This window comes from Equus quagga, chromosome 16 (assembly GCF_021613505.1).
Source record: "Equus quagga isolate Etosha38 chromosome 16, UCLA_HA_Equagga_1.0, whole genome shotgun sequence".
NCBI lineage: Eukaryota > Metazoa > Chordata > Mammalia > Perissodactyla > Equidae > Equus > Equus quagga.
Window position 1 is genome coordinate 80,910,818 of NC_060282.1, and position 15,292 is coordinate 80,926,109.

Here is a 15,292-nt window from a genome sequence, read left to right on the forward strand (position 1 = left end):
CCGCGCGCCGTGTCGTCGCCGGCCCTGGCGGCGCGCGGCTCCCGCCCCTCCACCTCTGTGACCCGGCGGGCCCCGTGACCTTGCAGTTTTTGCCAGTCCTTATCTCGTCGCTGACTTGCACCTTCTCCTTTTACCTTTTTTCTTCTTTTTTCAAGATTTCATTTTGTGGTTTGCTCGCCGCTCTTGCCACCTTGGCTGCTCGGTCTGCGCGCAGCCCTTTCTCTGCACGACCCGGAGCGGAGCTCCCTCTGCCCCCGTGATTGGAGGAAACCTTCCCTGCCGAGGGAGAGCCGCGTCTGCTTTGACATTTTTGCTCTTCCAGGGTAAAATGTTTTCCGGGGGCTTGGTGTCGCTATCTTTTTCTATCCTGATAAGTTATCTGTTTGTGGAGGCTAATGTGCAAAAAGGTTTGAGTTTCTGCTTTAAAATGCTGTTGGTAGTAGTAGTGGAGAAGAATTAAAGCCAAAGTTATCACTTCCCTCCCTTCGGTGTTTTTACCTGGAATTCCTAGGGTGCAGTTAGTTGCATGCAGATTTCTGCAGGAGTTCACGCTTATCTGTAAACGCACTTTCCGTGCCTCGCTAAATCTCTGTGTATTCTACAAGCAAAATGCACCTTTTTAAAAAAACAAAGGCGTTCTTTTATTTATGTGACTTGTTTTTAGCCATAAAGTAGTACATTGTCTGTGGCTGGAAATTATCACTCTCCGTAAGAAGTTAATATTTTTTCAAGTGAAAACTTAGTGGCCAAGTGTTGGGAGGTACTCAAATCGAGAAGTGTAAAGTGCGTGGAATAGTTCTTTGGGACGTGGCTTATTGACATTTTCAGGTAGTTCTTCCCTTAAAATGCAAAGCTGTTCATAAGACCTACAACACCAGGGCTTTGAAAAGCGGTGACTTAAGAGTTACGTTTTTTTGGAAGCCTCCCATGATACGGGATGTCACTGAGGTTTTTGCCTCCGAAGAAATAGTAATCTTTGCTGTTTACCCTATGAAGGCTGAAATTTCTTTTGCGACCTTGCACAATTGTTAAGCGGCTGCTGCATGACTGTGTGAGGTATTTTGGGGAATATAAAGATGAAGATGATAACAGTTTCTGCTGTCTCGGACTAGTTAGGCAGGCAGGACTGTACACAAATGCCTTGTTTGTCTTTTCGTATATAGTTAAGTTTCATCCAGAATTCACCCGCATCTTATTTGGCAAGATGGGGTTAGTTCGTAGAGCTGGCTTCTGAAATCTTTGTTTTGAAGGATGACTGTGACTTTCTAAAAAAAATTTTTTTTATTGAGGTTGTTATAGTTTACGACTGACTTTTGATAGGCTGGGAAAGGTAATCCAAGCAGAGAGAAGGCGCTAAGAGCACAGAGTTCAAACATTCAGGGGGAAGCAGGTAATTATGTTGGATGGGACATAAGGTATTGTATCAGTAGAAAGGATAAAGCTTGAAGTAAGAATTTGGTCTAGTTTATGATTTTTTTAATGCCAGGCTAATGACCTTGGTTGGGGGCTTACAGATGACTTTTGAGTTGGGAATGAAATGATTAAAGCCTTGTTTTCAGAGGCTTAATCTGGCAGCAGTGGGTAGTGTGAATTGAAGTAGAGAGAACCTGGGGTAGGAAGACCTTGATTGCTGTGGTTGTAGGTAGTGAGGGTGTGAACTGTGGTGCTAATAAGAGGACTGGAAAGGAGGAAGGAAGTAGAGTAGACAGAATTTGATGAGAGAGGAAAAGAAGAAAGGAAAAATAGCTGAGATTGTGATCCAGGTTGATTGGGAGAATAGTGGTACCATTTGGAACAACATCCATGGAAGCTTTATCTTTGGCATGTGTGTGTTACTGTACAGCAGTGGTTCTCAGCTTTACTAACCCTTGAAACTAAAGAAATGTGCTGGCCTGGAAAATTTCCATATGCACCTGTGCTTTCTGGATATAATTTTAGGGGGATTCCATGGACCACCTGAAGCTCATCCGGGGAACCCATGGGCCAGAGCATTGGGCTGGGAGCTGCTCTCAGAATTACCGGGGGGCTTTTTAAAACAATAGAACCTTCAGATTCTGCCACTTATTGCTAAGAACCGCTACTGTAGAGACAGACTAAATACATCTAGAGACAGTATCTCCCTCCTTACACTTGTGTTGTGCTTTACACTGTACAGAGAATTTGGACTACCTTATGTTATTTGCTATTATATTACAGAACAAACTAGCCCAAGAGGTTAAATGATTTGCCCGAAGTGTTTCAGTTAGCCAGCGGGTAAAGTGGAATCAAGAGTTGATTGGCAATGAGGGTTTTCCTTGTGGGAAGATGAATGCAACTGACTTACCATCAATTGGATATAGTTACTGCCTTTAAATGATCTCATCAGTAAGGACTAGTATCCTGGGAGAGTCCTTCTAGTTCTTAACATTTTGCGATTCAAGGGTCTTAGATTTTCATTGGACTGTCTCTACCCTTCTTGTTTTCCATATGTGAGATTGCTGGTGAGGCTGAGGGGTGGATTGGGTGGATGGAGAGCAGACGGCAATATCAGAGCAGTCATTTACCTACTTACTTCCTTTGCTCAGTTTGGGTTGGCAGCGGAGGAGGGATGTGAAGTGAGTGAGATAAGAAGCTTCAAGAACTTTTCTCTTCTCTGTTCACGTTTGCCTTACTTAAGAGTACTCCATCCAGGAATCCTGTATCAAGTAAAAATGGACACTTTACAAAATAAATCAAGTGCGGGGTCCTGCCAGTGAACTTTTTCTTTGCGTTAAGAAACTCACTCTCCCTAGTATGGTTAAAGCCTAATTTGATTAGTAAACAGTTCACTTTTCTGCACCTGTAAGATTATCTTCCTGGTAGGGAACCAGAACAAGTTATTACTTGGTATCTTTTATAGCTCTAGAAACTGATTCCATGATGATGAGAAAGACTAGGGTCTTTTTTAATCTTTATAAAAGTATCATGTAGTTTATCAAGCAGTGGAAAAACAAATAAATTGGCCTTTATAATGGTGTTGAAGGACCTGGTTACTAATGCTTAGTGGAGGAAAAATGTCTAATGAAAGCACAGACATAGGTGATTTTTTACTCTGCTGCTGTTAAGAAGAGTGTCATGTATTAGTGTAGCATTTTACATTTTTTCATAGTGGCTCCATAGACTTTATCATTGGATTCTCGTGACAACTCAGCACTAGTGTGTCAGGAGATAATCATTGCTTTTTAGATGAATACACTGAGGCTCAAAGTTATAAAAAGTTAAATTTCCACAGTATATGGTTGGTAAGTGGCTAAAATTAGACCCAGAGCTAAACCCATATTTTTGTTCCTAGGTCAGTATTCTTTTCCCACTGACTTTTCATCGACAGTGGAAATTTAACTGAAGGCTCTATGTGAGGGGTTTAAATTTACCTGTTTGGAATCTGTGTTAAACTTCTGTACTATGTAGATCTGAACTTCTGTTTCCTCCTTTGTGTTAAAATGGTAATCTCATTGCAGTGGCTTTGGTAGGTGATATTGAAATTTGTAAGTATTTATCACAGAATGGTTATTCTTCCATCAGGGAAAAAACGGAAGTTGATTTTTTTTTGTCTGAGAAAGTACACTGGTGAAATGTATGTATTAATTTCCTTTTGAAAATGTGTTGATTTTAATTCAGCTGTTTTTACAGATGAAATTTGTTCTCTTTTTATAAAAGCCTAGTCTATGAAAATTTGTGTTTTGGGAGCGTATAAATCAGGATCTGACTTCCAAAAGTATATATTATGACATTTCTTGATTTTGCCATTACATAAAAAACTTTCTCATTTTAAAAAAAAGATTTACGATTAAGAAGTTCTTAGTATACACTTCAAATTCATATGTTTAAACAACTTTTTTTGGAATATATTATGTAAAACCATATGTCAGATAATTCCTAAGTAATAAGGAAGGTTGACATTTGTCTTGACGTTCCTTAAACCTGTTGTTTGTTCACATGTTAATGGAACACATATGGATGTACCCACCACGGGCCAGATACCGTGCCGGGTGCTGGGGCCTAGTGCTGGCAGGACAACATGAGTGAGGCCTGTCTTCTTGGAGCTTGGAGTTTAGTGGAGTCGCTAACATCAGAAAGGGCGTAGACTGTTGTCTTCTGAGATTGTGTGAATATTTGAGAGTATAATTAATTACTCCTTTTCTCTGGATTTTGAACAGATTATACAAAAACACAGGGAACCAGGTGAACATTGTTTTGCTTATTTATTGCTGTATAAGAAACAATCTAAAGCTAGGTGACTTACAACGACCATGATGTATGGGCTCACAGCTTTGCTGTCCTCTTGTTTGTTGTTGTGCTTGTGGTCGCTCTGATGGTTGCTTCAGCTGCAGCTCAGCTGTTGCGGGCCTTCTCTCTTTCTCTTACTCTCTCTTCCTCCATATAGTCTTTAGTTTCAGGGCTCCTTCCTCTCTGTGTGGCCCTTCCTCCTGGGGTGCTGGCCTTCTGTGGTGGCTTAGGGCTCACAAGTGTGCGAAAGCAGAAGCGACCAGGCCTTCTTAAGACATGGGCTTGAAACCAGCACGGCATCATTTCTGCCACATTCTGTTGGTTAAAGCAAGTCACTGGTCCAGCCCAGATTCAAGGGAAAGGGAGTAGACAAGTACGTGAATCCCAGGATTACACCAAAACAGGGCTTCTGCAGAACTGTTTTGGAAGCTGAGACTTAAGCTTCCTGGTACTTTTAGTACTTTTGAGTCTGGGCATGTCAGACGGAACGTCGAGTCGAAAGTGCAAATGATGGCATATTTGGCTTATTGCAGAGATGGAAATAGCCAGTGCTGTCCTTGGGTAGAAAAGAAGAGAACGTTGTGCACCTCTGGGGTTGACCCAGTGTGCTGCCATAATGGGGCACAATCAACATGCTCTACTTGAGGGCTGTGGACCTCTGGGGTTGACCCACTGTGCTGCCATAATGGGGCATGATCAACATGCTCTACTTGAGGGCTGTGGACCTCTGGGGTTGACCCAGTGTGCTGCCGTAGTGGGGCACGATCAACATGCTTTACTTGAGGGCTGTGGACCTCTGGGGTTGACCCAATGTGCTGCCGTAGTGGGGCACGATTAACATGCTTTACTTGAGGGCTGTGGACCTCTGGGGTTGACCCAGTGTGCTGCCATAATGGGGCACAATCAACATGCTCTTCTTGAGGGCTGTGGAGTCTAAGAAGTGCAGAGGCCAGAGTACAGGCCGCTCTGCAGCGGTGAGGTACCCAGTTTCACAGATGGATCAGCAGACTTCCGTCGGCACCCTGTGCAGAGGACGGGCCACGGGAGGCAGGGATCCGGCCCCTTAGCCCGCATGAGACTTAGGGTAGCAGGGGTCCTTGGCCAGTTCCTCTGGCCTTAACTGGCCTTAGAAATAGTATTTCCTATCTGTAGTGTCCTGAGATAGGTTGGGAGGAGCCACTCTTCCTTGGAGAGGAGTCCTGGTAGTGGAGAGAATGCCCCTTCCTCGTGGAGGCTGGAAGGGAAGTCCTCTCTCCTCAGGCAGTGGAGGGGCAAGGGGATGCGTGTCGTGGGAGCAGATGAGTCGTTGATTGCTAGCTGGGCTTCCCTCACTTCATCTTCATCACTTATCCTTCTCTCACTAGCAGTTTATCTTAGTCTCAGTACTATCTTTTTTTTTTAGTTCAAGTTATCTGCTAAGTAATGTTATGGCTAACTGTAAAATTGAAGAAAATGAGTGTCCCATTGTCATTACATTATAGCTTCTGAGTGGAATAATCAATATATTTTATTTAAAGAATTGAGGTGTAGATTTGGAGCATTTCTGAAGCATTTCATGTACACTCGAAAATGGGCCCCTGCGTCCTGGTGTAAATCTCTGCAAATTTCTGAATCTAGTACGCTGGCTGGCGACGGGAGAAGGTGACCGAGTGTACTGAGAAACTCGATTTATATAAATAGGAAGGGCTAGGGTGCAAGGAGGGGGCAGATAGAATTACCTTCAGGTGTTTCTTTATGGCTCTCCTCCTTGCTCTAAATTACACAGGTAGTTTAAAAATGTACTAGCGTTAACAGAATTGTGGGTGTGATGGCTTTTTATTTAACTAAGGGAAACATGTTCTTTTGGTAACTGTTTAGTATACCCATAATTAGGGTTAAATGGGATGGGTGAAACACACTGTTGAGTCCTGACTTGAAGTAGGCTCCTCCACTCATGTACCAGCCCCAACTTGTTTGTGTTTAGTTAGTGTGGGGAGACTTAGTCAAATGAACTTGCTCTGTGTAAATTAGGACATACTTTACCTTAGAAGTAAATACGTTGGATCGCGCTGCTCTTACCGTGTAGGAATTGAGGCTTTCTGGCACGTGGGTAAGAGCCGCAGCTTCAAGTCAGGCCGAGCTGGCGTGTGTCGGTGCTGTTAATAGCAGTGTCGCTCAGCAGCTTCTGCAAAATGTGAAGCATATCTTCCTTCTGGGTTTTTGTAAGGATTGATTAAAGTAATGTTTGCAAAGCAGAAAGTGTGGTTCTTGGGACGTAAGCAGCCCTGAAATCACTTTTATTGCTCTGAATTCGTTATTATTGATATGTTGAAAATTCAAACAAGTAGCTACCCATTTTCTGTGAGCTACCCATTTCTCAAAGACGTCTGTAGCTGAGTTTCGGCATGTGCAGGTGTGTACATCAAATCTCACCTCTTAACTTAAAGAATGGGTTGCCAAAAGGTGAAGAAGGCATTTGAGAAAGACGCTGACTCAGCACAGCTGGCCATGTATCAGCCGGCGATGGTTTGGCTGTGCAATCTGGGAACAGGAAACTGTTGACACCGTCATTACATGAAATACAGCGTGGACCGGTGTTTGTCAGAGCACCATCCGTGCATCACAGTCATCTGGGATGTTTGCTGAGCATGTAGATCCTGAGCGCCCATCGAGATCTATGGTGTGCTTCTTGATGGTGGAGCTCAGGAATCTTCGTCGTCTTTGTTCTTTTGGTGAGGAAGATTAAGCCTGAGCTAACGTTTGTTACCAATCCTCCTCTTTTTGCTGAGTAAGACTGGCCCTGAGGTAACATCCGTGCCCATCTTCCTCCACTTTATATGTAGGACACCAACCACAGTATGGCTTGACAGGCGGTGCCTAGGTCCACACCTGGGATCCGAACCGGCAAACCCCAGGCTGCTAAAGTGGAGTGCGCCAACTTAACCACTACATCACCAGGCCAGCCCCAGGAATCTTCGTTTTAACAAATATCTCAGATGATTTTACACACATTGGTTTGAGAATTGGTAGAAGCCGCACTGGTAGTTTGGAGTTCTGGTGCTCTCTGAGACCGTTTCTTTAAGCTCTAGTGTTCAATAAATACACATGTACAGTGTAAATACAAAGAGAGCTTAACATCTGAACCTTTCAGATGTTTAAAGAGGCTTAAGATGATTGCCAAGAGCTTGATGCACACGAACTGTGGAAACCCGACCGGGTGACTGCAGCAGGCGTGGGCGGAGGAGCAGCCCGGGCGGCCTCTTCAGAGGGGCTCGTACTGCCCCAGGAGAAGAAACTCTCCTGAATGAAGATATTTCTTTTTAAAACATGCCTACCTAAACAGTTAGGGTGGGTATTGTGATTATGAGATAATCTGATTGCTTTGTCTAGCTAAAATAAGCTGCTCAAAAACGGACGTTTTGATTGAAGTGTGTCTAATTTGGAATTTGGTCTTTTGGGTAGAAAGTAAGTTGGGTGGGGGCTCCGATCTCTCTCTTGTGGGGAAAAGCCATTGCTTAGCTTAAGGCCGTTGACTTAGGAAGAAAGTCATGAGAAAGCTTTAAATTTAAATCGATAAATTGAAAAAAACAAACCTTGGAACTTCTTTTCTCAGACTTTTGCTCATGGCAGTAGTGGTGACAGCCTGTATCTATCACTTAAACCCTCCTCTGTCCTGGGACCTATCTGTATTGGAACAGCAGATCTTTAAATTGGGGCTGTTTATGGAAAAACTTAACCTATGTTTATATCAACCATATTTTTATCGTGTTAGTACATTTTGTGGTTTAAAGAAAAAAAAGCCAAACCCATGATTCTTTCTGAATTTGAGTGGAAAGGATTAGTTGGTATTTGTTTCAAGAGGCTATTGTTTTTGTGTTTGCTTTCACTGACTTTGGGACCAGTTCTTGGAGGAGAAAACAGCAATAAACTCATCTCTTTTTGTCTTGTGAGCTGTGAAATACAATGTCAGTGTTTAGATGTGAATTCTCAGCATGGAAAGTCTACATTATACTCTGGAATTTCATTGTTCTAGGTTAAAAGTTTTGGTAATTATAACTTGCTTTAGAACTTTCTTTGTGATTTAATTTTCCTGTAGTGTTTACTATTTAACAGTTTAGGCCTTAAAGTAAGACCAGCCTTTTGTCTGCTCAGTGACCTTGTTCAGGTTAACCTCAGATTAAGCCCTAGTTTTATCATATGTAAACTGGGTGTTCATTTGTAAAGTGTAATGATAATACCTAATTCATAGATTTCTCAGTGTGGCTTAAACCTGGCGCTTAGTATTCAGTAAATAGTCACTATGATGGGTTCCTCATACCTTGTCATTGATGTCAGATGTGTTTCAGAATTTGATTTTTTCTTCATTTTGGAAAGGTAATGAACTCCGTATACTACATTACATAAAAGCCCAGTGCAGTGTGGGGCGGCTCCCTGTCCTTCTCTCTTTGGCCAGTGTTTAAGTATGGTTAAATAAGGACAGTAAATAGCCACACATCTGGTCAGATTTTGCTGCCAAATGAGTACAGGTCACTTTAGTTTTTGCCACCAAATGAGTTAGGAAGGAACTTTAAATTTTTATAGCTATTTGAATTTGGGATTTGTGGATTAAGGATAGCGTCTGTGTATTTTTACTGTATTTTAAACTTGAGAAGAATTACATTATTCTGTAAATAAAGTTTTAGGTGCTTCATTGATCATCTCATTTTGGAAAGTTTCTGTGTATTTTGGATTCTACTGTTTTCCTCTAAGAGTGAGGATAGCTGATGACAGTTTATACTTAGCAACCTGCTTTAAAATTCTTAGGACGAGAGTTTGTAAATAGTAAACATTGTGTCTGATACTTGAGTAGCTTTAAAATATCTTGAAATTGTGTATTTCCAACAAAAAAATTAGCAGTACTCTATTCCTCTCAAGTGCTTAACTGTAGCTTTGATCTGGTCCTTCCTGTAGATGTGGGGCTCTCTCTCATTTTGCAGCGTGGCTATGCGACTGAAGTGCCTTCCTCAACCTGCTGTCGTCCTCTGAGTGGTCATGGAAGTGTGGTATAAAAATACTGGAGTTTCTCTGCCTCAGAGAAATTGAGAAGGTGGTAATGGGAGGCTGTTAGGAAGTTAACACTTAATGGGCATCTTCTGTATTCCAGATTCCGGAAACAATTCTGGTTTCCGACAGTTGACGTTAACACTTCTTTTCCCCTTCACAAAACTACACCAGTATCCTTAATTTACACCTAAGAAAACTGAGACTCAGAGGCTAAATGTACACAGATAGTACAGGTGAAGTTTGGAAGTAGGTTAGTCTGACCCTAAAAGCTGTTGTTTCTATTACATTCCCCCAACATGCTCTTGCACTAGAAATTGGCACTTTGGAATTGAAGAGTTAGCAAATCTCTATGGCTGCTTGAATGCTGGTAAATTAGAATCCTTAACGTATTTAAAAATAGTCAGGAAATGCTCAGGGATGACTGACTTCGGGCCATGATAGCCTGGTGGCCAGCACAGTACGGGACAGTCCTAGCCTCGTCAGCAGGCCTGGGTTTGCCTGACATTAAGAAGTTTTGTGTAATCACCTCTCAGCGGTCAGCTTCAGCTCCAAGCTTTCATGGCTCTGCTTTCTGCTGCTTCATGAGATGTGGCACGTACTGTGTATCTGAAGAATACCAAAACGTAAAACTTTTGGATTCAAAGGAAAAAGTCTAGTAAGCAAGTGTTATATTATTAAAATACCACACTTTGAAACAAGTGAGCAATTATTTATGGAAATGTTGTGTCATTTTGAAATATGAGATTTCACATAATCTAATTACATGAAGTTTGATCTTCCCAAGTGGGAAGAATGTTATGTTGCCCTGGATGTTTTTCCAGAACACATGGAAATGATTTATTAGACACAGTCCCGACAGCTTACCTCCTTCACTGTGACTGTTCTTATGCTTTTACACATTATCTTGTTAAAGATTCCTTGTTGTCTCTCAGCCTTTAGGAAGTCTTTTCAATGACTAGCTTAAAAGCCCCAGAGAGCCGCCCTCCGGTGAAGTTCTTCAATGTTTAAGGGATAAAATAAGAGAGTAGAAACTTCAGGTTGCTGTAGAAAACTGTTTATTTTAAGGCATGGATTTAGCTCAGCGTTTCTTACTTTATATCTGTTTTTGCAGTGCAAATGTAGTTAAAAGAGCATTGGCTTTGAGCTCAAGAGATCTGGGTTCAAAATCCTGACTTTCACTAGTTTTGCGGCCCTGGGCAATTCGCTTAAATTCCTGAAGCCAATTTTTCCCACATCTGTTACTAGAAAGAATAATGACTCTGAAGGCTAATTGATGATGTTAGAGGTAGTTTTTTTGTAACATGACTGACAAATAACGGGAGCTCAATAAATAGTCCCTGTTCTTACTATTTTTGGAGTCAGAGACCTGATGCAGATTCCAGGTTTAAGAGCCATTGTGTTTCTGTGTCACTCAGACACCCCTTGTCAGGGCCAGGGTCCCAGCTAGTCATGGTCTGTCGCCTGACTCGTCCACCTAGGGAGTATTTACACAGCTCTTTTTACATATTAACTTGATTCTGTAAGTTTGGAACCCAAGTTTTCAGATGCTCAGTGTTGTTTGAATTTTGTTTTCATAATTGGCATTGTGCAGTACAGGAGTGGGAAACCTGTTTTCTGCTGATGTTCACTAGGGCGCGGGGAAAATTACCAAATGCAAAAATATTTTGCTTTCAGTTTTGGTAATGTGCCATTGTAAATATAACGTTGCACGTTATAAGAAATTGAGAAATTATAGCAAGTTAGAGAAGGACAAACTCGTTCTCAGTACTGGATAACAATTTTGGTGTAGTTTTCCTTTGTTGACATAAATTTTAGTATCAGTTTTTTAAAAACAGAAATAGAATCATCTCCCTAAATTAAGAATAGGAAAAATAAAGTTAGTCAACACATGGTAAGTAAAAATGCATTTCAGTTTTTTATGATGACCTGAGGAGGAAAGGGATGGAGCAGGGAGGGAAGGGAAGATTGGCGTGATAAAAGACACAAAAATGGTGCCCAAATCCTGTTTTTGTTTTGTTTTTAAGAGCCGTAATTGTTTAGCTTAAAAATTAGGATAGTTGCTGCTAAATTTGATGAATGTATTTCCTCCTCACTAATGTTTTCCGATTAACAAAGTACAAACATTTTTGATACCTGTTACTTGCCATGGAGAGAAACTATTATTTTCATTTTTTGGAAAGTTGGTATAATGTGTTTATATTTTTTAAAAGCGGCATTTTATGGAGCAACATCACCCTCTTGTGGCCTTCTAGAATATTGTCAGAGTTATGTTTTCACAACTGTAAGCATGAATTGAAGTTGTTCCTTGATGCTGGCCAAGGGCTCAATCAGGTTTGTAATCAGCATTCTTACTGTAAATGGGGGGTGGGGAGTAGAAATAAAATGACTTATACACTAGGATTGCAGCTTTGTAAAAAAAAAAAGTGTATTGGAGGAAAATAATGGTATAAAAATGAAAGCAGTTGCAAGTTACGTTGGTGCAATTATGGATGATTCCTGCTGTTTCATGTTTTTATGAACTATGCAGTGTTTCTACAGAAGCACTTCTAAGCTAGAAAATCTCAATAGTTCTGGACTCCATTTCTTATTTAATCTGATTACCATGGCCCAGAGAAATTGAGATACCGTCTCATTCAGCCATTTAATGAGACCGCTTATTGTCCAGAACAGTGCTTTCTAAGCTGGTGTCTCTTGGAGGAGTATTGTCTACATGAATTTTTGTACTTTTTTTCATTTTGATGAGAACTTTAAAGGGGAAAAAAGTCAATTCGAGAAGCATGGTAGTTCGTTTAAAAGAGCACCTAAAAACGAAGCAAGGCTGTTCGGCTTTAAGCCTGTGTTTACTTCCTTCTTTTTGAGGTTGAGTCATGCTAAGTCTCCTTCATGAGCAAGTATGTGTCAAATGCTCCTGGTGCCAGGCTTTGAGGGAGGCGTGTGGGTACAGTGGCGAGGGTTTGTCCTGCACTCTTGGAATTTACAGTTTAGTGAGAAAAATAAAGCTATTTTGATAAACACAAAAGTTTGAAATCTGGGATTCTGGATAAAAGCAGCTATAATTTATTGAGTGTTTACTATGTTCCAGGCACCATGCAAGGTGCTTTTGGTGCTTTTTCTCAGGGTCAGCAATTTATTTTGGCATTTTGCTTTGATTTTGTGGGAGCAGTGCATATGCACCCAAACAGGTGTTTGTGGAGGCTCTGAAGCATCTCTGGAACAATAGGTTTCCTTGTACAGTACCAGTGGTTTGGCTATTATGGGTTGGGTTGGCTTTTGTGGCTTGGTTTTGATATCCTACCACCATTTATCACATTTCTGTGGGAAAATTTATACTGTGTCTTAAGCAGTCATCTTTCCCCCAGACTTTGAGAGTCCAATTGATGCATACTTTGGGGATTAGCATATGACTTCTGAATTATTTTGAATACTTAGGACTAGAGGGTGTCCAACTTTAATGAGCTGTTCTCCAGTTTATATATTTTTGGACATTTGAGTATGTTTTTCCTCATTTACTAAGTCCAGAGAGCGTTTTAGGTAAATTTGTCCTTTACTTTTATATTGAGCCTTTACTGTGGGCTGTGGAGATGAAATCAGATGGGTAAGGTGGACAGGGACCTGGAGCTCAGAATTAGCAGGGCAAAGATGGAAGAGGGTATAGTTGGTTTATAGTCCCACCTGTATAGGAGTTTTTAAATAATATTTTAGGTTAAAGTTTCAGTTCTGTGCTATATAAGTACTTTTTTCTTTAACCTAAGCAATTCTACAGTAAGTGTTTTATTAACTGTGAGTCTTCATTTAACACACATTTTTGAGTATTTAGTAAGGGCTGAGCACTGGGCTAGGGGCTGGATATTTGATCTTCTGCCTCGGCCTGGCCTTCCGTGTGTCGTGGTTACTGCCAGCTTAGCCTCTGGTCTTCCATCCAAAGTCTCTGATTAATTATTTATTACTTTTTTGGGAAGGAATTTGCATTCTGTATAGACAAGAAGACCCTGTAACTCTTGCTGGCTCTAGGTTTATATGAAACACATTTTGTTTGAAAGGGTGTGTAGTTAGTTTTGCTTTGGGTAGGTCATTGTAACTATTTCTCGTTAATTGGGGCAAGCGCCTTGATAAGACAAGCAAGTTAAATGGCTCTGCTCATGTTTTGTGCTGTGGCTGGAACCTTGCTTGCTCCCAGAATGAAGAATTGACTGATTAGAATTAACTAGAATGAGAAAGAGAATTGAGTTAAATAGTTTGACTAGCTATTGGACTTGAATTTCTGTGAATTGCGTGAATTTTATGTGGAGAGTGACGAGGTAGTAAATTGCAGGAAGTCAATGGGCAGCAGTTGGAAGGGTGTGTGCCGTAATAATTTGAGGAGGGCTAAGTTAAATTCAGCAGGACTTTTGACTACCACACTCAGGGGCAAACAGTAACAATGCAGATGTTTGTTGATTTGAGGAAGGGAAAAAAATTTAATTTTCTAACTGAAATCTTGATCTCTCTCTGGGTTCCCTTTTTTTTTTTTTAAGGAAGATTAGCCCTGAGCTAACTACTGCCAATCCTCCTCTTTTTGCTGAGGAAGACTGGCCCTGAGCTAACATCCGTGCCCATCTTCCTCTACTTTATGGGGGAGAAGCAGGACGTGCTAACTTAACCACTCCACCACGGGGCCAGCTCCTGGGTTCCCTTTTTATTGCCAATTTTAACCATTTCCAAACTATGTGAACGCCTTGCTCTGGAAATTACTCTATGAGCAATCTCCTGTATCAGTTGTATAATTAATACAAAATCGTGATGTGTATGGTACATTTTAATGTAAGATTTTTTTGGCTTATTAGCTTGAAGTGGCAGCAGATACATATACTAAGGAGAGGCAAATTTTGAGATAAGTTAATTGTAAAGCAGATTTTCCATGTAATTGTTTGAAAGGAGTAACATTTAAAAATAAAAAAATACTGTTGAATATAAACTCATTGTACACAAGAAAGTGAGATAGGTCAAAAATAGGGAGAGAATGAATTTACAGAAGGATAGATGTGAGATAAATATGAAAAAGAAAAGTCAAGGAAAGAGGCCTAGATTTCTGTTGCTGGAAAAGTAGAGGTAAAAATTGGAGGATGAGCGAAAACAGAACCAAAAGGCCTGGGAAAAATTAATGTATTTACTTCTGGTTTAAAATCTGAAATTGGGTGGAAATAAATAATAAGAGTTTAGTATTAATACCAACTTAGGAAATTTGACATTTTGAAGATAAATACATTTTTCTCATGAAAAACGCTTCCTGTGTTCCTCCCGTAAAGTGCCACATCTTGTGCACTAAAAGGAACTTTCAAATTGAAAGTTCAGAAAGATGGAGGAGAGAAAGATGAGGTTATGAGATCCTGTGATTAGATTGGCTTTTGTAGATTAAAATAAGCATCCAAACTATAGTCAGAGGTTAAAATGTACCCATGCATCCCCTTCCATATTGTCCTTTGTCCGTTAGATGTTGCAAATGCTCTTCAAGAAACTAGAATGGCACTGTTTAAGAGTGTTTTTCTTTTTCTCCCAGTAGCACTTGTAAATTATCAAGAGGGTGACAGTCCTGTGTTTTGCATTTAAGAGGATTAAATTAGTGATATATATTTTTTTAAGATTTAATTTTTCTTTTTTCTCTCAAAGCCCCCCAGTACGTAGTTGAGTATTTCTAGTTGTAGGTCCTTCTAGTTGTGGCATGTGGGATGCTGCCTCAGCGTGGCCTGATGAGTGGTGCCATGTCCGCGCCCAGGATTCGAATTGGTGAAACCCTGGGCCGCCGAAGTGGAGCTCTCGAACTTAACCACTTGGCCATGGGACCGGCCCCTAAATTAGTGATTTTTTACAGAGACGTCAGTGTGGACAAGTAAACTTTATAAGAAATCAGCTAGCATCTATCCTAAATAGTTAAAAGTATACATTGAGACCCTAGCACCAAGTTTATTTGAAGGTAGAGGGAAAGACAAAATGGTTGAGAGATCCTGGAAGGAAAAGGCCCAAGGGAGATAGAATAGGAATAAAAATA

The 15,292-nt window shown here is 40.8% G+C and overlaps 1 protein-coding gene across 3 annotated transcripts in view; it reads left to right on the forward strand.

Moving 5' to 3' along the window:
- The first annotated feature begins 68 nt into the window (after positions 1–68).
- WWP1 (WW domain containing E3 ubiquitin protein ligase 1) overlaps positions 69–15,292 on the forward strand; it is a 105,328-nt gene continuing 90,104 nt past the window's right edge. Inside the window, exon 1 of one of the 3 annotated variants that reach the window (XM_046642642.1) lies at positions 69–323. The gene's annotated coding sequence lies outside the window, so the exon portion shown is untranslated. The remainder of the gene's footprint in view (positions 324–15,292) is intronic. The other 2 variants (XM_046642641.1, XM_046642640.1) reach the window with 2 other exon arrangements.